The sequence below is a fragment of the Narcine bancroftii genome, chromosome 1 (genome assembly GCF_036971445.1).
Source record: "Narcine bancroftii isolate sNarBan1 chromosome 1, sNarBan1.hap1, whole genome shotgun sequence".
Classification (NCBI taxonomy): Eukaryota; Metazoa; Chordata; class Chondrichthyes; order Torpediniformes; family Narcinidae; genus Narcine; species Narcine bancroftii.
The window spans coordinates 319,017,562-319,042,995 of NC_091469.1; the positions used below are offsets into that span (position 1 = coordinate 319,017,562).

General features: G+C 39.6%; 1 protein-coding gene across 4 annotated transcripts in view; it reads left to right on the top strand.

The window, feature by feature from the left end:
• The window catches only part of LOC138751960 (uncharacterized), an 81,858-nt gene that overhangs the window by 23,993 nt on the left and 32,431 nt on the right, over positions 1–25,434 (top strand). The window contains exon 1 of one of the 4 annotated variants that reach the window (XM_069915023.1): positions 4,697–4,782. The exons of the other annotated variants lie outside the window; for them this stretch is intronic. The gene's annotated coding sequence lies outside the window, so the exon portion shown is untranslated. Of the gene's footprint in view, positions 1–4,696; positions 4,783–25,434 lie in introns of those variants that run through there. 4 annotated transcript variants of the gene reach the window in all.

Here is a 25,434-nt window from a genome sequence, read left to right on the forward strand (position 1 = left end):
TATGGACAAGGAAAGGAGTAGACTGAAAGGTAAATTATTTAATTGGGGAAGGATTAATTGGGGAATATGCTGAGATTGGGGACAAATGGGCTCAGGGAGCAGGGGGAAGAAAAGCACAGTGGTCATGTGGATGATGATTGTGGACCAGTTACACAGGGTTCTGGACAGGTTTGTCTCAGTGAGACTGGGGAAATGCAGTTGGATAAAGAAACTGGTTGACAAGAGGTTGGACAGTCAGTTAAGAGGGAGAAGGAAGTCTACAGAAGGGTTAGGAAACAAAAGACAGGAAGGGCTCATAAAAATTTTATGGTCGTGAGAAGGAACTTGAGATAGCTAGAAGGGAGCACAAGAAGGCTTTGGCATGTAGGATTAAGGAAAAGCCTAAGGCATTCTATGCATATTTGAAAAACGAGGAGAGTGAAGATAGGGTCACTTAAGGATAAAGAAAGCAACATGTGCCTGGTGGTAGGGGAAGTCCTAAATGAATACTTTGTCACTCTCTAATGAACTGAAGCATTGGTGATTATATAGGACCTGCTGAAGCATGTTGAGGTTTAAGATGGAGGAAGTGCTGGATCTTGCATCAGTAGTGACCAAACCATTTGAGACAATTGTTTGGGACAGGATTTATGAGCATTTAAAGAAGTAATATCTTCTTGGGATAAGCAAAGTGCAAGTCATGCCTCACAGACCCAATTCAGTTTTTTTTTGAAGAGGTTACGAAAGAAATTGATGTAGATGTGGTTCAGGTTGAACCTCTGTTATCTGGTGCTCTGTGGTCTGGCTGGCTCCCATAATCCAGCACATTTTGAATCTGCTGTTGTTAGTACAAACTCCTTACAAACAGCGCAGAATATAAATTCCGATCGCTGCTGCTGTAAGCGTGTTGCGCTAATTTGGATTTGATTTGTGATATATTTGCTCCTTTTAGCTGAGAAAATGAGTGATCAAGGACCTACTGCACTATTGACAGCTATTTTCTGTGCATTTTATATTTTCCGGCATTTTCTGTGGTTTGGCAATGGCCAGGTCCCAATGTCACCGGATTAGAGGTTCATTTTAGTAGGGCATTTGTCAAAGTCCCATAGGATCCATGCAATCTGGGCTGTGTGGTTTCCGAATTGGCTTGCCTGTAGAAAGTAGAGGGTAATAATCACGAATGTATTCTGCCTGGAGGTCAGTGAGGAGCGGACTTTGTAGGGATGTGTTTTTGCACCTCTTTGATTATTTCTTTTTAAATCCATGACCTGTATGAAGAAGTAGAGGGAAGGGTCAGTAATTTTGCAGATGATATGTTTTGGATAGTGTAGAAGGCTAAGAAGAAGAGCAGAGTGAGCTGCCTCAATGACTATTAGCCAGTCGCTCTCTCATTTCCTGTAATGAAATACTTTGCAGGATTGCTTATGGCCAGAATGTAAATAAGCAAAGACCTGGACCCACTGCAATCTCACTGGCTCTCCACTCAGCCCTGGATCACCTGGGCAGCAGCAACATGTACATCAGGCTGCTTTGCATCGATTATAGCTCAGTTTTCAACACCATTATTCCCTCGTTACTGGTCAACAAGCTTTAAAACCTGGGTTTCCGTTTATCCCTCTGCAACTGGATCCTTGATTTCCTCATCGAAAGACCGCAATCCCTGTGGATCAGTTACCACACCTCCTCCTCGCTGACAATCAATGCACCTCAAGGATGCGTGGTCAGCCCACTGCTCTGCTCCCTCTGCACCATGACTGTGTGGCCAGGCACAATTCAAGTGCTATCCACAAATTAGCCGATGACACCACAGTTGTTGGAAAAATCAGAGATGGCAATGAGGAAGTGCACAGGAGGGAGATTGATCAGCTGGTTGTCCAACCTCTTGTCAGTAAAACTAAGGAACTGATGGTGGGCTTCAGGAAGGGGACGCCAGGAGAACACAAACCAGGGGATAGCAGTGGAGTGGGTAAGAAACTTCAGAATGTCAACATCTATCCTGGGACCATCATGTTGATGCATTCATGAAGAAGGGTTTGAGGAGATTTGGTGTGTCACCAAAGTCTCTTGCAAATTTCTACAGGTGTCCCGTGGAGAGCATTCTGACAGGTTGCATCACTGTCTGGTATGGAGGCGCCAATTCACAGATCAAGAACAGGCTATAGAGAGTTGTAAACTCATCAAGCCTTCATTTCATGAAGGACATCTTTAGGAGGAGTTGCCTAAAGAAATCTATCCTCAGAACCCCTCATCTCTTTTCACCACTATCATCAGGATGGAGGTACAGGAGCCTGAAGACAAGCACTCAGCATTACAAAAACTGCTCCTTCCACTCCGCCATCAGATCTCAGACCTGACAATGGCCTCACTTTATTTTTATTGTTATTAGTTATTTTTGTTTTAATATTGTATTTACAAAATCATACTTTTTCACGGTTCTGCAGAATACTGCTGCCGCAAAGCAACAAATTTCATGTCACATGTTCATGACAGTCAACCTGATTCTGGTTGTTGCAGGTTACCACAGGATATAGACAGGATGCAGAGTTGGGCGGAAAATTGGTAGATGGAATTCGATCTAGAGAAGTGTGAAGTAATGCTCTTTGGAGAGTCAAACCTGAAGGCAGAGTGCATGGCAGAATTCTTCACAGTGTGGAGGAAGAGGGGGACCTTGGAGTCGGAGTTCATGGATTTGTCAAGGTTGACAGGGTAGTTAAGAAGGCTTATGGAATGTAGGGCTTCATTAGTTGAGAGATTGAGTTGAAGAATTGCGAGGTAATGCTGTAGCTCTATAAAACTCTGGTTTGAGCACACTTGGAATATTGTGTTTCCCTCCTGGTCACCTCATTACAGGAAAGGTGTGTAAGCTATGGAGGGGGTAGAGGAGATTTATGAGAACAATGCCTGGACGGGAGAAAGTGTCTTGCGAGGCAAGGTTAACAGGACTAGGACTTTTCTCTTCGGAGTGATGAGGGATGAGCAGTGACTAGGTCTACAGGATTATGGGAGGCAGGCAGCACCTGTTTCCCAGGGCGAAAGTAGCGAACACCAAAGGTTATCTGTACAAGGAGATGAGCATAAAGTTTAGGGGAGATGTTGGGGGGGGGGGGGGGGATAAGTGTTTTTATACACCGAGAGTAGTTGGTGTTTGGAATGCATTGTCAGTGATGGTGATGGAGACTAGTATAATAGGGGCATATAAGAGACTCTTAGGCAGGCACATGAATGCAAGAAAAAGAGAGGGTTATGGGTGTGAGGTAGGGAAGGTTTAGTTTGTCGAGTAGGTTTCTGTTAGTCAGTACAGCATTGTGGGCTGTACTGTGATGTTCTGTGACTCTGTAATGACTGAGAAAATTATAGTTTCCATACCATGTATAGCTCACAGACTAAATGTTGTAAATGATATGATAAAGTCTCTGAGATTATCTTTCCAAGCCCATAACCTGCAACATGGGTACCACTCACTGAGTTGGATCTGATGAAAAAGAAATCTTGGTTAATTGTCGAATGATGAATTAAACAATCTGCAAGTATAATGTATGTCTTTAAATGTCAAATTCTGAATTATTTCAACATAATTATAAATTAACAAAACTGGCAAATGGCTTAATAGATGTGGATCTACTATAATGTCCTTGTACATAAATAATATAAAGCTTGGAACAATGGAAGCTTGAGATGAATGTAAATTGCTACCATTTTTAAACTCAGCTGTGGAATTCTAATGAAAGACTGGAGTTGTAAACAAGACTGGACTTGAAAAGAATAGATCAGTGGTTTTCAAACTTTTTATTTCCACTCACATACCACTTAAAGTATTCCTTTTGCCATTGCTGCTCTGTGATTAGTAAGGGATTGCTAAGGTGGTATGTGGGTGGGAAGAAGTTTGAAAACCACTGTTTTAATCGTCCCTCATGGACTCGTTATGTGCACATTATATAACTTCAAAGGAAATGGGCCAATGACCATTTTTCTCAAGCAAAATATTTCAGTGACAATTGGGTCTAGAGCATTGGTTCTTAACCTTTTTCTTTCCACTCACATCCCACCTTAAGCAATCCCTTATTAATCACACAGCACCGATGGCATAGGGTTTACTTAAAGTGGGACGTGAATGGAAAGGAAAAGGTTAAAAACCACTGGGGCAGATGGTGAGAATGTATCTGGAGTGTGGTGAACATTTTTGAACATATCTCAAGAAGGATATGTTGATTTTTGAAAATGTAATCAGTTTAGCCTCAGAATAGCAGAGGATACGAGTTAAATTCTTAAGGTTAGTTGTTTAGATTGGACCTGTTTACTCCATGACAGTTTCTAAATATCAAAGGAGCTGGTAGACAAGGAAACGATTTCTGCTGCTTGAGGAGCAGAACCTAAAAATTAGCACGAGAACTTTCAAGAGTGAAATTGGGGAAACAAGTTGACATGCAAAAGGGGATGGAAGTTTGGCAATCCCTTCCACAGATGACATTTGATAGTTGGTCAGTTGTTAATTTTAACTTTAAGACTGTTGATCAGCAACAGATCATGCAAGATTTTAGCACGTGGTGGAAAAAGCTGAAGAGATTTAATGACCTACTCCTATTTCTGTGATCTAACCACAGTCCTTGTGCACAGACATTGTATACAAACTCAAGAAAAAAATATTTAAGATCTGGAGAATTATAATTTTATGATTCTGGTGTAATGCGTGTTTTGTTTTGAAGAGAATGTCTGCATGACGAAGTTGATGGCATTACTTCCAATAATGGGTGAAGCTCGAATAGGGAGGGCATCATGTCAAGATGAAGTGACTATCCTTTTAAGGTTGAGTAACTTTTTCTCTAGAGAATTACTTGTATTCTCCACATTGAAGTGTCGTGGACAATGGTCCGTGGGGATATTTTAAAAGGTTAGTCAACAATGGAGAGGCTTCATTAATTCATATGTTCTAGACATGTCAGAATTTTGAGAAATATTGGAGCAAAGTACTTCAAACTTTCTCTGCACTTTTTAAAGTTAATTTTATACCAAAACTCTTAACTGCTGTATTTGGTATTGTTGGAGAGAGTGTCATAACGTTAACGGCATCTGAGAGAGATGTATCAGCTTTTATTTCTTTTATGGTGAAGCGGGCGGTGTTGTTTAGACGGAGGGATGTTACCCTGTCTAATCATTCTCCATAACTACAGGATATCACGTTTAAACGTAGAAGAGATTAGATGCTCAATTTCTGAATTGAATGTAAATTTTCAAACACTGTGGAGGCTCATTCTGAATTACTTTTCTAATCTTTGATTTGTTATGAAATGTTGATTAATGAGGTAATTCATCACTCTGATAAGAATTCTGTCTTTTTTGGCCAAAGAGCTTCTTTCTTGATCGTGGGTTTAGATTTTCCTTTTTTATATATAATAAAATATCAATACAATATAATCTGTTTGATTTTAAAATGTGGGGTACCTTGGATGAAATTATACGATTTGCGGAATGTATCTTTTTGAATTTTAACATGTATCCCTTGTGTACTCTGGAATTTCACATCCAAAATACAATGTTAATAAAAATATTGAAAAAAGAAGTTACCAGATTTTGTTTTGAATGATCAGTGAATTGAGGGCACAAGGAGATTTGGCATCGAAAGTGAATTGAGACCAGGGGCTCGTCGGCCATAATTGTTTTGAGTGTTTGGACAGGCTTGAGGGACTGAGGTAACTTGGTGTCAAAATAGCATTGCTATTTTCCCAAATAACTCTGTTGATTGCAAAAACAGTAAGAGATGCCATTTGCTCCTTTTTAATCTTGTGGGACCTTTGTAAAATTCCTGGGAACATGAAGACAACCATGTAAAGTATGGTTGAAACAGACAGTTGGTTGACCTATTTTTTTAAAATCCCATTATGTTTAAAAAAAAAAGATCAAGATCCTGTGAAAACTAATTTATACGTGGAGTTTGCAAACAAATGCAAGCATTGAAATTTATTGCAAAGAAATTCCACAACATTGCAATACATTGAAGATGGAGTGACAAAATTAACAAGTGGATATGCATGTGGCATTTTAACTTCACTTACTCATTGCATTCTTAACATCTCATTTGAATGCAATGGAAGAAATAAGCGGGAACTTTGGTTAAGTGAAGGTTAATGAGGTCAACTTCTCTCGTTATTGAATTATAAACCCATCATGAGATTTGAATAAAACTGCAGAGTCACAACATAATCTTCATCTATAAAATGAGTAACGTTAGGTGCCTTTCCTCCCCTTTGAAGTGCCTGTGCCCAAGATCCAATGCGATTTCAGCTGAGTGAAATTGCTGAATCTTGTGGCAGTGGCAGGGGTGTGGGGTGGGAGGGGGGGGAAGGAAAAAAGTTGGAGGACAAAACTGGAGAGAATTGCCCCTTCCATTGATGGGCGGCGTTTGAAAATCGAGGACCTTCTTTATTCTGTTGAACATCAGTTTCTATACATAACTGAGCAGCCACACTAATGATGATTTGCTACTATTTTTTTAAATCTCCAAAGAGATCTCTGCTTTGAATATAGTAAAGGTACTTTATTTGACAAAATATTTTTCAGACCCTCAGGATGGCTAAAAAATGCTTGATTACCCAGCAATATTGGTGTGGTCGCTGTGTAAAAGTGCAACAATATTCTACAAATGTCTGAAGTAACAATCTGATCATCTTTTCTGCTATTAGTTAAAAGAATTATTCTGTTCGTAAACTGCGCATCGTAGGTTCTTGCATGACCATGTGGACGAGAGGAGATGGGATCTTGGTTTAAAATCCCATTTGATGGTGTCAGTCTGTATTGTGCAGTGTCATCCTTCCTTGAAAAGTTGGTACTATATCTTTACCTATGGACACTGCGAGACAAGCTGAGTTCCTCCAGTACTTCTGTGCTTTTGCTCTACTCGCAGCGTCTGCAGACGTTCGTGTTCACTCCGTCCTCTAGATTTCTCTCCTTTGACTTGCACCGGAGGGTATGAAGGCTGGCTCACCAGCAAATCACATCCATATCCTTGAAGGACAGTAGTCCAACTGTTACATTTTTATTGAAGCTCTTTGCAATTTTTTATTATATTAATCCACAATTGACATGATTTATTTAATTAAATTTCTAAATTTGATGTTTGAAACATGAATTCCCAACATTTGTTTTGAATGCCCTAACCCCTTGACTACTACCTCTCCTTGACTTTAAATTTAAATATACAACAAACTCAATCAGGGAATCCTTTTAAGGATTCTTTTTTAAAAAAAAGAAAAATCTTTTTATTAATCATTATTATAGGTGAACAATACATGAGGAGAATAGGAGAACGTAATCAAGAAGGGGGGGAAAATCACTGTATGACATCATATGATATAACATATTGCATTACACCACAATTAATGAATATGTTCTCATCTACTCAGACTGAAAACTTCAAAAAAGGAAAAAAAATTATATTAATATTTAATGTGCACTTCATTGATATATTTTATTGCAGTCAGTTTGTTTACATTTGTTGTCTGTTTACAGTTCTCTATTTGTTTACGCTGTGTATACTTTTTTCCACCAATAAGTGGTAATTCTGCTGCACCCACAGGAAATAAGAATCTCTGGGTTGTATGTGATTGTCATGTATGTACTCTGACAATACATCTGAACAGCACAGTTTCAGGCTATTTCAGCCCACGAGCCCGTGCCACCTAATTACACCGAATTATCCTACACCCCTGTACGTTTTTGAATTGTGGGAGCCCCCGGGGGAAAACAACACAGATGGGGAGAATGTACAAACTCCTTACAGACAGTGTGGGATTTGATGCCAGTCACTGGCACTGTAATGGCTTTGCTCTAACTGGCACTGTAATGGTTTTGCTCTAACTGCCAATCACACCTCTGGTCTGTACTAATATTTTTATATCAAAGTTTAAAATGACTAACCTCCAAATACAGTTTTTGTTTTACTGCTCCCTGAATGTCAAATTCAATCTTTATCTGATGCTTCCTATTTAAATCCTACTTTCAAGCATGTCATTTTCCTGATGCTCTAACATCGTATTGAGTAACACTTGTCTCCGTTTTACTTGTTTCATTGTTTCCAGTGTATCCCCTCTCGAGGTTTCTTCTCCCACTATGCGCCCTCCCCAGAGACCCTTCCACAGCAGCTTTCATTGGCATTTACATGCTTTCCTCTTGCAGAGGGTGGGGAATTTTCTGAATTGCCAACCCAGGAGGGTTGCAGAGGCTGGATCAGATTGTGTCAGCTGATGACCGGTTTTGGAGGTAATGGCAATGGGGAAGAACTTCTATGATTGTATTGAAGGGCAGGATAGGCTTGATGTTCTATTTTTGTACAGTTCTGATCCCTGTGAATATCATTTGCTATTCTGTGGTCCGATTCCATCTACATTGTCTGCGAACGCCCAGCTGCACTGAATGTCACCACTCTTGGTTCTCCTGCGGTCTCGTCTATCTTATTGCTTTTCTGATGTAGTCTCTGGTCTTTGCATGACTCCAGAGACCAGGTGGAAAGTTCAAACTCTGTACCCCAGCCTCTTAATTGATCACATACCCTTTGGTTCACAGTTCAATCTCACTTCTCATTCCTTCATATTCACTGGTTGCAGGCAACTCTTATACTGTGCACAGAATTTAACATTTATGAAGTTCACCAGGCTTTGATGCTTAAAAGGTAAATGGTTACTGCTTAGGAAGGTTCTTGTCAGTTTTTGGAGAGAGATTTGACATTCCAGGACATCCACAACTAATTTACTTCTATCAGCCACTTCAGTGCCTTGCTGATGAAACTTACCCCCTTCAGGGTTCTTCAGATGATAACCTCTTTCTTTCAGTTCCTTTTTGTTTCTCTTATTTCAAATGAAACATTAGGCAGCCAGTCCTCTCCTCTTGCATGAACCACAAGGGCTTTGACCAGGCTGAACTAAGCACCCACAACCTGTCTTCCAAATGGAGTTTTTCCACAAGCTTGCCAGCTTATCCTGTTCCAGTCCCAGCTGCTGCTATTGACTGTAAAACAGCAGAACTGATCTGTGTGTGTCTCTCTCTCTCTCTCTCTCTCTCTCTCTCTCTCTCTCTCTCTCTCTCTCTCTCTCTCTCTCTCTCTGAGAGAAAGCCTGTTTGACTCTCTCTGCTTGCAAAACCACATGATCCCCTTAGAACAGCAAGTTCCACTCCAGACAGCCTGTGGCTCCAATGAGTTCTTTCATCTGTGGCCATTTTGTAAATAATAATCCATTAGTGAAGTTCTTGGGAACTCTCCAAAACTTTTGCAAAGGCTCTTGGAGCCAATATGTCTAACATGGGGCAGAGCTCCAGCATTGCAAATAAGATCTGTTTTGGAGTGTTTGTATGTGATCTACACTAAAACACTTGCCCCAATTTACCTCCCAAAAATGTGTAATTTGTCACACATCATCTGATAATGAGAGGTAGGTTGAGCATTTGGACTCAATTTAGGAAATGTTTTGGTTAAACAGTTTTTCTCTGGCTAGTCTTATTATAGAGAACCATCTTTTCCCACCCTCCGATGTAGATGCCAGCTTTAAAGAAAGGTACAGATTAGGCCAGTGGTTCTCAACCTTTTTCTTCCCACTCACATACACTTTAAGTATTCCCTATACCATCAGTGCTCTGTGATTAGTAAGGGATTGCTTAAGGTGGGATGTGGGTGGAAAGAAAAAGGTTGAAAACCACTGTTTTAATCGTCCCTCGTTATGGGGCCAATGACAATTTTTCTCAAGCAAAATATTTCAGTAACAATTAGGTCTAGAGCAGTGATTCTCAACCTTCCCTTCCCACCCACATCCCACCTTAACCAATCCCTTAGTAATCATAGAGCACCGATGGCATAAGGATTACTTAAAGTGGGATATGAGTGGAAAGAAAAAAGTTGAGAACCACTGGATTAGGAATTAAAAGTTATGAAGATTTATTTGAGATGACTTTCCTCTTTTGAACAATTGACAGGTAAATTTAATCTCTTTAATAGACTTTTTTTTAGATATTTGCAAGTTAGGCATTTTGTTCAGTTTAAACGGCATGACTTTCCTTGAATTGCAGATTCAACTATTTTTTTATTTAGTTTATTCACAGTGGATTGATATCACTTATAATGATTTATTGGATTTAAGATCAGCCTCAATGGCTGGGATTAAGAATGATTGGGAAAGTGATCGCAATATAACGTTCTCAGAGGAGGATTGGTAATCTGCTCGGTACTCTGCTCTTAGTCTGATCAATGGTTCTTCATTTGAGCAAACCATTATGTAGAATACACATGTCTAAACTTAAATTATCTTTTTTATGCAAATATTGATCCATTCTGTGAAAAGTGCAAAATTTTTGAAGTTTAATTGATTCGGATATTTTGGGAGGGTCCCAAATTAGGAAGATTTTGGGAGAATATCTTTCAATCTTTAGGAATGGTTTTTAAGATTAGAATAGACCCATGCCCTTTAATTGCCCTCGAGAAAGTTTCAGCTTTGAGCTTGGTGATATCTAGACGAGCAGTTTTAATGAAATGAAAAAGATGAACTCTCACCGACTCGTGGACAGTGGTGACAGGATGTCACAGCTGGTGGTTCTTGCCATCAGCAGAGTCGCTGATTATCTTGCCACACACAGTGGTGGACAATTAAACAGCCACTAGAAGCAGAAAGTTCACTGAACATCCTGATCCTCAAGGATGCTATAACCAAGCATGAGTAAGAAAGACTGAGACATTGCAACCATCTTCAGCGAAGTCATCAATCCACTCCATATCACCAAAAGTAAGCTCTGAATTATATTAAGAAACACTGATGGCACTGGATACCAAAAAGGCTGTGAAACTAGGCAACATCCCTGCTTTAGCACTGAAGACCTGTACATCAATATTATCTGGATCTAGTCAAGTTGTTCCATGAGTTACCACACCACCATCTATCTGTCATTGCCTAGGTACATCCTCTTCAAAGAATCATTCTGAAGAATTATTGCCCTATCTCTGTCATCAGCAAAGTGATGGAAAGCGTTGTTTAAAATTTTAAAAGTTATTTTATTTTAATTTAGACATACAGCATGGTAACAGGTCATTTTGACCCATGAGCCCATGCCACTAATTCTACCCAATTAACCTACAACCCCCTGATACATTTCAAATGGTGGGAGGTGATGCTATTAAATGGAACATACTCGCCAATGCCAAGTTTTGGTTTTTCCACGATCATTCCTGATTTCAGCATGGCCTTGGTTTAAAGAGGTGGATTTACTGAGCTGGGAATGACTGGTACTTCAAACAACATGGGTGAATGTAGGTTGAAGGGACTGTTTCTGTTGCTGGTCAGGGGATGCACATTTTGCAGTAAGTGCCTGCCTCCTGACATCTCACTGCATTACCACGATCCATGAGGCAGAAGTCAAGGGAGTGATGGAACTCTTGCCTGAATGATTGAATTGTCAACATTTCAAATGGAGACCCTGCATCAGGACTTGTTCATCCAGTTTTTCTCAAGATCTCAGCATCTGTAGTCTCTTGTGTTGCCAACCAGGACAAAACCACTGGTTTAGCCATTTGATTAGCTGCACTGTACCCCACCTTTTTACCATTTACCATTCTAGCTATTAACTGTGGTTACTTTCGTGGCTAGACCTGTAGCTGTTGCCGGGGCATCAGCCATATGGGAATATCTCCAAAGTTGCACACCATCCTGAATTTTTGGAACACAACCTCAAACGTGCTGGAGAAACCCTGCAGGTCACGCAGCCTCCATAGGAAGCAAAGGGTGACCAATGTTTCTGGCCTGAGCCCTTTGTCAAGGTATGAGCAAAAAGCAGGCGGGCGCCTGGATTAAAAGCTGGGGAGAGGATGAGTGAGAAGAAGGGACAGGGGGAGGAGCACAAGGCAACAGGAAAGAGGTCACGTGGATATGGGTGGAAGGGCGGGGGGGAGTTAAAGCTGAGAAGCAATAGGTGGATGGTGTGGCTGTCTGAAGTGGGTGGGGAGCTGGTGGGAAGGAGGCAGAGGGATAGGTGATTTCTGATTTGTACTGATTCCGGATGTGTATTGGGTCTAAATCCTGCCACCTCCTCTTAATTCGCACTGCACGAGTACATTGGAGACTGGAGTGGGTCAGAGGCAGCTGCTTCCCACTTACCTTTTTAATTGCCTTCTCTAATTGAGGGTCATTAAATGCTGGTCTTGGCATTGACACCTGTACTTACAAAGATAAATGGGTAAAGAAAGAAAAAAGATTATGACTTTGAGGGAGATGCAGGAGGGCTGGAAAACTAAATATGATGACTCATTCCAAAAATTAAAAAGGAGTCGGTATTTTAATCTGCTAATTAATTATGGCCATTCAGAAAGAATTTTCCAAAAATGAAGTCGCTGCTGAGATGAATTTGAATGGCTTGCAGTCGTATGATGGATATTTATAAGCTTAGTAAAAAAAACCATAGATTTCATCACTCCTGCTATTTCCAGTGGTTGGGCATTGGAATTGTGAAGCTCAATTATCTAGTTTAATACTTTGGAACATTTTTTTTTAAATCGGGCCTCTAATTCTGGAAACCATTGCTTGGGTATTTTAGACCAAATATTATCCCCAATCTTTGTTATTCTGTTAACTGGGCATGTATGTGATCTTTTGACCGATTCCATTTCCTTTCTGCCGCAGCTCTTTATTTTGAGCAGGTTCCATTGTTACTTTTCTCTAAATTCTGCTCTGCGCCAAAAGGAAATTCTTACGAATAGGATTGGAGGCCAGAGGGATGAGATTGTACTGAAATCAAATAATCTAAGGACTTGCAGGGAATGGGAAAGAAACTGAATACAATGAAATGCCTGGTATGGAAATTGCTAGGTGCCGGATAAGTGAATTTTCTGATTGCTTGAGATCTGATGATTGGCAATCCCATAGGGGAGGGCATTTTTAAACTTTGGTATTTTTACCCTTTTTTTCCACTTTTTGTTTGCCAGTTGCTTGAGGCGGCTGGTTGCTTGGGGATCTTGCTGTACTATTTTGTACTGTGCACCCAGCAAGGCTTCAGTACAGGGGAATGGGATACCTAAGGGCTGTTGGTGCTAAATGCTGAAAATAGTAGTTTCAATAAAGTAATGTGAACCAGCTCCCGTAAAAATAACTTGGGCATCTTTTGGGTTCGGTCAAATAACGCCAAAGATATTGCTGGTTTGTAATACACAGTAGGAATCGGGGGAGTGAGAATAAAATTAATTTGGGAAGTGGGTGTGCATTGCAACAAAATTCAAGAGGAAGAAATCTTTTGTGGGTAAAGATTAAAATTGCAAACATTTATGGAGATGTCAGCTACATTTAGGAAGCAAGCTTTTGTGTCTCATCACCTTGAAGGTCAGCAAAACCACAATGAAATAAAATATGCTGATGTATAATTAATTATCTTATAAAGCAATGTCAAACATATTTTCTTCACTAGCTATAAGGAGAACAGAGCGAATGTTCAAATATTCCCTGAAGTTTGTATTTAATTTCATAATGCTCTGACCAACCTTGTGATCTGACATGGAATTTGCCAGACAGCTGGTTAATATAGTTCAAAGTGGGATCCGCAGCTTCTGCCAGCCCAGTCCTCCTTCACTATTGTTGATGCCAGAGAAACAGTTTGAAGCCTACTCAAATGCATGGTTCAGTTTGTGTGTGGTTTTTTTTAAATGTTTACAAGTAAAATTTGCACATAAAATGGTATTTTTTTAAGCACATGTAAAGCTGAACTTTATTTACTTTTTTAGATTTCTCTGGAAATGCTAGTGTAAAAAGTAGAACTCACTAAAGGGTTTTTCATCTTGTCCATCTCCAAAGGCATCTTTTGCATGGAACATGAGACGCTAGTTTGTCCTTGCTCCAATTTAAGATGCAGAGCATTAATTAAAGCAGGGATGGGATTTAGTGACACTGAAGCTCCCTTGACTGTTTTAATCATGTTGGACATATCCTGACGTCGACCTATGCTTGATGTTCAATGGTAATATTATTATTGAATCCTCTGCCATTAATATCCAAGTGATCAGAAGTGCAACCGAACAAACTACAGTATTTGCATAGCAGGGCTACAAGAGCAGGCCACAGGCTGGGTATTGTTCAGTGCGTAGCTCCAAAGCCTCACCACCTTCAGTGCGGTAGAAGTCAGCACTACGATTTGCTCCAGTGACTCTCTTTATTATTTAATGTCTTTTCAATATTTTTATTAATTTTGAAATTTCACCTTCAAAAATACAGTACATATGGATATGTTAAAATACAAAAGGATATTATACGTAAATCTTATAATTTCATCCAAGCTACTCCACATTTTAATCAAACAGATTATATTGATATATTATATTTTTAAAAGAAAAGGAAATTCTAAACCCATTACCAAGAAAGACGCTCTTTGGCCCAAAAATTAAAAAGAAGGCAGAATTCTTATTAGAGTAATAAATTACCTCATTAGTCAACATTTCTACCTGATAACAAATCAAAGATTATAAAAGTAATTTAAAAAAGGGCCCCACAGTGTTGGAAAATTGGTAATTGAGCATCTAATCTCCTCTATGTTTAAACATGACCTGACGTAGCCGTTGAACATGATTAGGCGGAGAAACGTCCCTCTGTCTGAGCAACACTGCCCACCTCACCATAAGAGAAATACAAGCTGATGCATGCAGCTCAGATGTCATTAACTCTCTCCAATGATACCAAATAAAGCCATAAAGGGATTTAGTTTAAAACTAACGTTAAAAAGTGCAGAGAAAGTTTGAAATACTTCATTCCAGTATTTCTCAAGATTCCGGCCTGTCCAGAAAATATGAAGCCTCTCCATTGTTGCATTTATCGCAACGAGGAGATGCATCCACATAAAAACGAGATCATTTGACTTTGGACGTCTGAGCCCTACTCCAGCGACTCTTGAAGCTCTGTGCATCTATGACAAACTACGATGCTTGATTAGCACCTCATCAATTACCTGAAATATTAATTTCCTCCATCAAAGGCATCTTTACTGTGCTCTCTCTTGACATAGACACAAAGTACAGTAATGAAACATGCATATAGCTGCCTTAAACTGCTTTAACTATTTTAGAGGTGTTCCCTCCAACCCCAATGTACAGCATATACATAATGCACTGGTGTGCAGCCTTTGTTTAATACTCTCATGATATGAGAAATACAGTACAACTCCAATTATTCAAAATGGTCAGGACTGGACCTACTTGGGATTTTAAAAATTTTTTTCGGAGAACTGGTCTTTTTTTTTCCAATAGCAACTCACTTGTAACAATGTTTAATGAACATCAAACAACAAGGTAGGACCTTTTAAGCATTAAAATAAAGTTTAATTCTCACCAAAAAAATGCTGGCCACTGCCAATCACTGACATTCCCCGCGCCCCCCCCCCCCCCCCCCTCCCGAGGCTCCGCTCGTGTCGGGAGCCCAAGGGCCCTGCTCTTGCCCAGGAGCCTGAGGTCCGCTGCTGCTGGTGCCAGGAGCCTGACATCCCCAGACAGTTCAGGTACGAGAAAAGTTTGTATAAACAAGGATTTCGAAGAATCTGATTTCGGATAATTGGAGTTGTACTGTAAGTGATAAACAGGAGACATTCTAAACATTTCTCAGAAATCTGTTATTGTATATAAAAGCATTAATTGGCAGGCATACCTGCATCTATCTGGAACAAACTCCATCCATCTGTTCCTTTTCTGTAGATTTGAACAAGATTGAAGGCAATTTGTGTTGAACTTGTTTTTGCTGATTAATATCCAATGTGCAGGTACTGATTAAAATTTAGTCACCTACAGTTATATATCTTTTATTTCCTGGGCTCTTGCGGTGAATTTGTTGAAATGTTTGGGAATTTTCATGAAGTGGCATTAACAAATAAAGTTATTCACTGAGTAATTTTCTCTGCAAATCACTGGTGGAAACTATAGTTTTGGAACAGGCATTTTGCTGCCAAATCCCAGATGGTTTATGGAGAAAGTTTTCTTTACCCATAAATATTTATACATTTTGCAAGGCCACTAATGTTGAGGACACCACTACTTCCTTCTGCTCTGCCTTTCAATAAACTTTGTTTTTGATTTTTTTTTAAATATCATGAGTAATCAATGCCACCTTTAATCTTCCATCCAACTTTGGGTGAGAGTATTCAAACTGGAGTAAATTATGTGGAATTCATTCATTTCTCTGAGGAATAATACGATCATTATTGCTTCAGCGAACTATTATTTGTCATTTTAAGTGTAGAATCAAATTGGAGCTGATTGGTTTGGATAGTTAAAGATTGAAATGCCACCTTCTGTGCAACAATAAACTTGTAAGTTTGACTCCAGGTAGACATGTTCTTTTGAATCTTGATTAAATTTAGTAACCTACAGTTAAATAATTTGTAAAAGATCTCCAGGTGTGAAAATGCTTAATACAGTGCCCTCCATAATTTTTGAGACAAAGACATTTTTTCCTTTATTTTCCCTTTATTTTAAATTTGTAATCAAACAATTCATTTGATTAAAATGCACATTCTGGATTTTATTCAAGGTTATTTGTGTACATTTTGATTTGCCCATGTAGAAGTTACAGCACTTTTTATACATAATCCCCCCCCATTTCAGGGCACCATAATGTTTGGGACATTTGGCTTCCTAAGTGTTCGTGAGAACTTAGGTATGTTTAATTGGTGCAGGTATAAGAGGAGCTGGATTTGCTTCTGAGCTTTTGATCACCTTTGGAGTCTGTAGTTGCCATTTTTCAACATGAGGACCAGAGTTGAACCAATGAAAGTCAAAGAAGCCATTATGAGGTTGAAAAACAAAAATAAAATGATAAGAGACAACCTTAGGATTACCAAAATCAACAGTTTGGAACATCATTAAGAAGAAAGAGGGTACTGGTGAGCTCCGTATTCGCATAAGGTAGGCCGAGGGAAATCTCCACTACTGATGACAGAAGATTTCTCATCACAATGTAGAGAAATCCCCAAACACCTGTCTGACAGATCTTAAGGTGACAGCCATGGATGTGCCAATGGCTACTGTCCACAAGAGACTTCGTGATCAGAAATACAGAGGCTACACTGCAAGATGCAAACCACTAGTTAGCCACAGAAACAGGATAGCCAGTTTACAGTTTGCCAAGAAGCATTTAAAAGAGCCCACAGAATTCTGGAAATGGTCTTGTGGACCATTTGTAATGGAGCAATGGCGAGAGCGAAGTGTGGAGGTGTTAGGAACTGCCCAAGATCCAAAACATACCACCTCATGTGTGAAACGTGGTGGTGGGGGTATTATGGCCTGGCCATGAGTGGCTGCCACGAGTACTGGTGTACTTATCCTCATTGATGATGTAACTGCCGATGGCAGGAGCAAAATGAATTCTGAAATGGACAGAAATATCTTATCTGCTCCAGTTTGAGCAAATGCCTCCAAACTCATTGGATGGCGCTGCTCCTCCAGCACGACAATGATCCCAAACAGACTGCTGATGCAGTAAAGGAGTTTTTTCAAAACTAAAACTGCAAAATTCTTGAGTGGCCAAGTCCGTCACCCGATCTAAATCCAATTGAGTATGCCTTCCATGTGCTGAAGAGAAAACTTAAGGGGAAACAAGCAGGAGCTAAAGGTGACTGCAGTAGAGGCCTGGCAGAGCATCAGCAGAGAAGATACTCAGCACCTGGTAATATCTATGAATCACAGGCTTCAAGTAACCAATTCATGCAAGGGATATGCAACAAAGTACTGAACATGTCTTCTTTAACATAACACACAATCACTGTGGCTCAAATATTATGGTGCCATGAAATATGTATAAAAATACTGTAATTTCTACATGGTCAAACCAAAGTTCATACAAATAACCTTGAATAAAATCTGGAATGTGCTCTTTAATCACGTGAATTATTGAGCATTTTTTTTTTACAACATATCTTCAAAAAGAACAAGAAAATGTACAGAATGCCCATGCTGGATATTTTTTGGTGTTTTTCTTTAAAAATCCCACAATTTATACAGTAAATGAAAGAAATAATTTCATTAATTTTTAATTCTTTGCTCAATTAACTACAGTTCTATTGAATGCTTGTGTATAACTAAAATTACCAGTTGAAAAGGTTCTGTATAGCCTAAGGCAAATTTGTAGCTGGTCAGAGGGGGAGGTTCTCCAACAAAAAAAAATGTTGGGATTTGTTTTGGGGAAAATTGAGATTGTTTGTTGTCATAATGTACAAATTGGTGTTTCTACATTTAAGATTCAGCTGATGGTTTGTGATCTGGTTAAATTGGTTTTAAAGAGAGAAAATTTGGGAACCAACCAGATTTGCCCAGTGTGTTCTGAATCTTGACATTGGGTAATTGCAGATCGTACTCATTGTGGGTCTCTTTTTAAGCAAAAAGCTGACCTTTTTATCCCCTAAACACAGCAGAATCAACAGTCTTCTTCAGTGTAAGCTTTTCCTCTACCGCAGGGGAGGCCAACCTTTTAATTTTTAATTTAGATATACAGCATGATAACGGGCCATTTTGGCCCACGAGTACGTACCGGGGGTGTAGGTTAATTGGGTGGCACAGACTCATGGGCTGAAATGGCCCGTTACAATGCTGTATGTCTAAATTAAAAATTAAAGGGAGAATCCAGGGGGGGTGTTGGTGGGGGTGGGGGGGGGGGGGTGGGGGGAGAGGATTGCCAAAACTGTTCCTGCCCACAATGAGGACAAACATTTGGCATTCACTTGTGCATAACTTGATACTTGGATGGAGTGGTCATGTTGTCACACTTTTTTTGAAGACATTCTGAATTTCTCCAGAACTGTTCAGTAAAAATGTATAATGTTTTGGTTTGCTTTCTAAAGACTTTAAACACTTTCAAACTATAATTATTTTCAAGAGATTTTATACATTTTAATTATGGGTCTCTACAGTATAATGTCATTTCATGAGAAAAAATGAAAATATAAAATGTTTTTCCACAATATAAAATTGGTTTTGTTCAAAGTCATTTCATTTAACATTCTTTGTATGTTCTTGGAAAGTGCTACTTTCAGTGGGGACCTGCTGTACTGGGTTGAAGTGACAAACCTATTTTTCTGGCTAGTGTTGTATTAGTGCAACCTGTAAGAGAATGTTATAAGTGAGACTGATTATTTCTTGTGCCTGGTACTGTAATTGGGCAGGTTGTGTGTGTTGTGACACCACTTCAAAAATTGTACAACTTTGATCCATTGTGGTTGTGAAAAGTGCCTAATCTTGGGTGTCTCCCTTTCATACAAATTTGTGATGCATGAATAGAGTAAAATGTTTCATCTTTGTTGGAAATTTGAATTTGAAATCTCTGTTCATTCTGTTTGCTGCCCTTCTTTGCTTCTGCTTAACTTCACTCCAGTTGAACAATATTTGATGTTGGAGACCTTTTTTAAACCATCCCACCAGACACGGGGCAATACTTGAACTTGCCTTAGGAAAATGGGCAGGTGGTGAGGAACACTTTGCTCCACAATTTTGTAAGTTTTAAATTTTGTTTGAAAATGGATACATTTTGTTCTCAAGTTCTGTCCTAAAACAAATTGGGAAGCAGTCTGAGGTTACCAGAGGGAAGTAATTTTGAATATGTGATTACAGACACAATGATAATCAAAAAAATTGTTACAAACATTTATATTAAACTACAAGAAAAGGAGAATGAGGAAACAAATGGTAAAACTAAACAAAAATGGGAACAAGATCTAAACATAAAGATAAAGAAAGAAACATGGGAGAAGTTATGCTCAGGAACTATGAGAAATACAATAAATACGAGGTTACGTATGATACAATATAACTGGATACACAGGCTATACATTACACCTCAAAAGTTAAATAAATGGGACCAACAGTATCTGACAGATGTTTTCACTGTAAAAAGGAAATGGGAACAACAATTCATGCAATTTGGACATGTGAGAAAGTGAAAAAATTTTGGGAAGATCTAATCCAGATACTAAATAAAATCACAAAAAGCAATATACCAAAAAACCCAGAGATCTTCCTCCTAAGTAACATAAAAAACAAAGAATTTGGACTTGATTTGGATGGTGCACAAAAAAGATTTGTTAGGATAGCCCTAGCTGTAGCAAAAAAATGTATTATGTCAGCCTGGAAATTAGAAGATAACTTGAGAATACAATGGTATATAGAAATGAATAAATGTATTCCATTAGAAAAAATAACCTATAATTTAAGAAATAACATTACAATATTTGAACAAATATGGGAGCCATACATGAAACACAATAGAGAAAACCTACCATGGACATCTACCACCTAAAATGACAGAAGGAGAAGATAATGAAAAGAACTGACTCAGTGGAAATTTCTTGTTTATTTTTATTGAGTGACAACATTGTTTGATGGGTTTAATGTATCTTGTTTTCTGAACTTTAAATAAATGGGAGGGGAGGTAGGGAGGGAGGGAGGGGAGGAGGGAAGGGGGGAGAAAACAATATTTAAGAAGGAAAATGTATGTATCTTGGTTTATAGTGTGAAAAATTTTAAAAAAATTTAAAAAAAGTTCTGTCCTAAACAGGGACAATGTTAATTTTGATGGTGAAGGAGAGGGCTTAGTGAAAGTGGATTTGGGGCAGATATTTTCAGGTTGAATGTCATGAAGCAATCGTGAGTCATCTAACAGTCTGTTAGAGTTTGTGGCCAGTATGTTCTGGCAAGGGTGATAAGGTGAAAAATGGCAAGATTTGGGAAACTTTAATGATTAAAGAGAATGAATACAGTAAAATCCCTGTGGGGATCACTGATGTCCAATATATGAATTTTCCAGTTGACTGAGGCACACTGTTCCAATGCCTAACTAATACGTCTACGTCTGCATTAAGGATCGACCATTTTAAAAGAGAGTACAAAATGTAAAGTAATTTGGGGGAGAAAAAAGGATTGTTGCCTTTATGTAAAGTTCACTTTAATCAGTTAATTCCCATACCTTAGAAAATTAAAATTAAAATCCCAGTCACTGATGCTGTCACAGTGTTACATTAACTGTGCTGCTCCCCCTGGTTTACAGATTAAAGCCTTACTAATGTACCTAATATAGGTAGGGATAGGACTCTCATTTGGGGAGAATTGTCCCATTGGCTGGTCCTTCATCCTGGGTGCTGGCATTTTATTCAAACAGCTGCTGAAGGCGGGATAAGACTAGAGCGCTCCGCTGGCTGAATGTTGGCTCCCATCTTCGCCATGGGGCTGTGTGTTGCTTTGGAGAATGTTTACTTTTACAATTTTAAACCTTTATCTACATTCTTATTTAAATCTATATTTTAAAATGTATTTGTTTCTTCAATATTTTTGCTGGTTGTTTGAGCTTCTGGTTGATTGAGTGCTGGATCACGGGGATTTTACTGATTTGGAAGGAACCATATCATTGGAATTAAGGGATAATATAGGATAAAACTTTAAAGAAATTAGGAGGGCAAAAATGAGCCATTAAATATCCTTGGCAAGTAAGAGGGTAGCTGGGGGGATGTGTGAGGTCCCTGCGGGGACCAGAGCAATGATCTTTGTTGTGTCTGAGGGTGAGGGTGTGGGTGAGGTCTTAAAATGTAAATTTCTCATCTGCATTCACCATGGAGAAATGTGTGAAAGATCCTGAGTTTGAAACCAGTCATTATTGGGTATGAGGTGTTGGATATCAGAGATTTCAGATTCAGATTTATTGTCAGAATGCATACATAACATCACATACAACCCTGAGTTTCCTTTTTCCTGCGGTTGCGGCAGAATTGAAAATTATTGATAATGCAGAAAAAGTGCACATGAAATGTAAACAGATAAAGAAATGTTAACAAACTGGGTAACACAGAGAGAATTAAAGAAATTGATAAAGTGGAAAAGTAAGGGTACTTAAATGAATACCTGATTGAGTTTGTCGTTGAGGAGTCTGATGGTGGAGGGGTAGCAACTGTTTCTGAACCTGGTGGTGCGAGTTTTGTGGGACCTAGATCTCTTTCCTGATGGCAGCAGCAAGGATGGAGCGTGTGCTCGGTGGTTGCTGCTGCTCTCCGACGGCAATGTTCTCTATAGGTGTTCTCTATAGTGAGAGGGTTTTGCCTGTGATGTCCTGGGCTGTACCCTCTACCTTTATCTGGGCTTTCTGCTCAGGGGTATTGGTATCCCCATATCAGACCATGATGCAGCCGGTCAGCACACTTTCCCCCACATATATGTAGGAATATGTCAGGGTTTCTGGTCTCGTACCAAACCTCTGCAAACTCCTAAGGAAGTAGCGGTGCTGATATGCTTTCTTCACGATGCCATTAGTGTGTTGGGTCAAGAAAAGATTCTCTGAGATGGTGATTCCCAAGAACTTAAATTTGCTCACCCTCTCCACCTCTGATTCCCCAATGATCACTGGATTGTACAAATCTGGTTTTCCCTTTCTGAAGTCAACAACTGAGTTGATAAATTCCCCAGGGTCAGATGAGAACTCTCCCAGAATGCTATGGGAAGCAATGGAGAATTCATTGGGACTCTGATGGATTTATTTGCATCTTTATTAGTCACACAAGAGATATCAGTAGACTGGAGGGTGTCTTGTGGTCCTCTTTTGAATTAAGAAGGGCAGCAGAGATAAGCCAAGTAACTAAAGTGATGTGCGTTTTGGAGAAAATCCTAAGGGAAAGGATTTCTCTACGTATGAAAGGCAGATGTAATCAGGAAACATCATCATGGCTTTGTGCTGGGGAAATCCTGTCTCTAATTTAATTGGATTATTTATTTGAGGAAGAAATGAAGAAAATTGAAGGTTATCAAAGGCTACAGCAGGATATTGATGGAAAGCTGGATGAAGTATCCTCTAGTTTGATCACCGCCTTCATTTTTAAATCACTCTTCAGATTTTTCATTGATCAACACCAGATTTCGGTCGTAATTTTGGACAAAGTTTCATTGGAATTCTGTTTCACAAATGATCAGTCCCATATTCAATTCAAAGCTTGTAGAGAGATCTGGACCAAATAGGAAAATTAGCCAAAAAAAGGCAAATGGAGTTTAATGCAGACAAATGTGAGGTAATGCAGTTTGGAAGGGCAAATCAAGGTTGTATATACATAGTAAATGGTCAGGCACTGAGGAGTGCGGAGGAGCAGAGATATTTGAGAATACAAATAAATTGATCCCTGAAGGTGGTGTCGAAGGTGGACAAGGTCATTAAGAAAGCTTTTGGCATCTTAGCCTTTATAAATCAAAGTATAGCATTTAGGAGTTGGGATGTTATGTCGAAGACATTGGTGAGGCTGGTTTTGGTCACCAAACTACAGGAAGGATATCAATAAGATTGAAAGAGTGCAGAGAAGATTTACTAGGATATTGCCGGGTCTTCAGGAGTTGAGTTACTGAAAAAGATTAAACAGGTTAGGATTTTATTCCTTGGAGATGAGAGGTATAGACAGTGGATGTGAGTAGGCTTTTTCCGCTTAGATTGGGCGAGATTAATATGAGAGGTCACAGCCTTGGGCTCAAAGTGGAAAGGTATAAGAGGAACATAAGGGGGAAAGTTCTTCACTCAGAGAGTGGTGGATATGTGGGATGAGCTCCCATCTGATGTGGTGAATGCAGGCTCAATCTTAATAGATTAGATAGATACATGCATGGGAGAGATCAGGAGGATTATGGAATGGGAGTAGGTCAATTGGACTAGTAGAGTGGTGGTCAGCACAGACTAGAAAGTCCAAATGGCCTATTTTCTGTGATGTCGCATTCTATGACATTTTCCCATTAGTCAGATCTCGCATTATGATCTTTTTCTGTAATATAAAAATTCATGACCAGTGTGAAGGTGAAGCATCTTGGGAAGTCAAATCAGGCTTTGGACATACTATTTACTGCAATAGGAACAGAAGAGCCTGAAAGTGGCAACACAGGCTGGTGAAAAAGGCCTTTGGCATTGTAGAGCGCGTCGAAAGAACCAAAGACTTGTTGATCCAAACCAAGGCTTTTATTAACTAAAAGACTGGAGCATATAACGTGTAGGTCTAAGCAACCCTTTAAGACCTGCCAGTAGGTGTGGCTACGCTCTCAGCCAATCACAGTCATCTTACACTACCATCTGTACATATACACATTGGTGATAGAATCTGTACTATCACAGGCATGTCTTTATAACTGTTGGATGTTGCAAATTTGCAAAACACTGGTGAGGCAGCACTTCAGAATCAGTATTTATGTTCATGAGCAATTCATGAAGTTTGGTGTTCTGTGGAGGCATCAGAGAGCAAACATTCATATTATAATCACCTTAGAGCATTACTATAAATAACATAAACACAATATCAGTGCACGAAAAGTCAGGCACTGTCTTTGGTTCATTGATTATTCAGGAATCTGATGGCAGCGGGGAAGAAGCTGTCCTTGTGCTCGTCTTTAGGCTCCTGTACATTTTCCCCAATGGTAGCAGAGTGAAGAGGGCATGGCCTGGGTGGTGGGGGGACTTTGAGGATCAAAGCTGCTTTTTAAAGACACTCCCTCATGTAGATGTCCTCAATGGAGTGAAGTCTGGTACCTGTAATGTCGCAGGCCAAGTTAACAATCCTCTGGAATTTATTCTTGTCCTGAGAATTGGCGCCTTCATACCAGACAGTGATGCAACCAGGCAGAATGCTCTCCACAGTACATCTGTAGAAGTTTACGAGAGTTATCGGTGAAATACTGAATCTCCTCAGGCACCTAACAAAGTAGAGCTGCTGGCGAGCCTTCTTTGTGATTGCTTCAATGTGGAGGCTTTGGGCCAGATCCTCGGAGAATTTGAAGTTCTTGACCTTCTCCACTACTGAGGCCTTGATGAGGACTGGGTTGTGTTTCCCTGACTTCCTCATGAAGTCCACAATCATCTCCTTGGTTTTGCTATCATTGAGGGAAAGATGGTTGTTGTTACACCATTTAACGAGCTGATCGATCTCCCTCCAGTACACTTCCTCATTGCCAGTTGTGATCCTACCGACAACTGTGGTGTCATCAGCAAACTTGTAGATGGTATTGGAATTGTGCCTGGACACATAGTCATGGGTATATAATGAGAAGAGCAGTGGGCTAAGCCCGCATCCTTGGGGCGCGCCTGTGTCGATGACCAGTGAAGAGGAGATGTTGTTTTCAATTCATACTGACTGTGGTCTTCTGATGAGAAAGTCAAGGATCCAGTTACAGAGTGGGGTACAGAGGTCCAGAGTTTGTAGCTCTAGGAAGGAATAATGGTGTTGAAGACACAGTATTGTTGTAGTCGATGAAGAGCAGCCATATGTGTGAAATGCTGTTTTCAAGGTGATCCATCGCTGAGTGGAGATCCAGTGATATCGCATCTGGTGTGGAGTGATTGTGACGATAGTCAAATTGCAGTGGGTCCAGATGTTTGGTTAGGTGTGTGTTAATTCTGGACATGACCAGCCTCTCAAAACATTTCATCGGTTTTTCTTTCCACCTACATACCACCTTATGCAATCCCT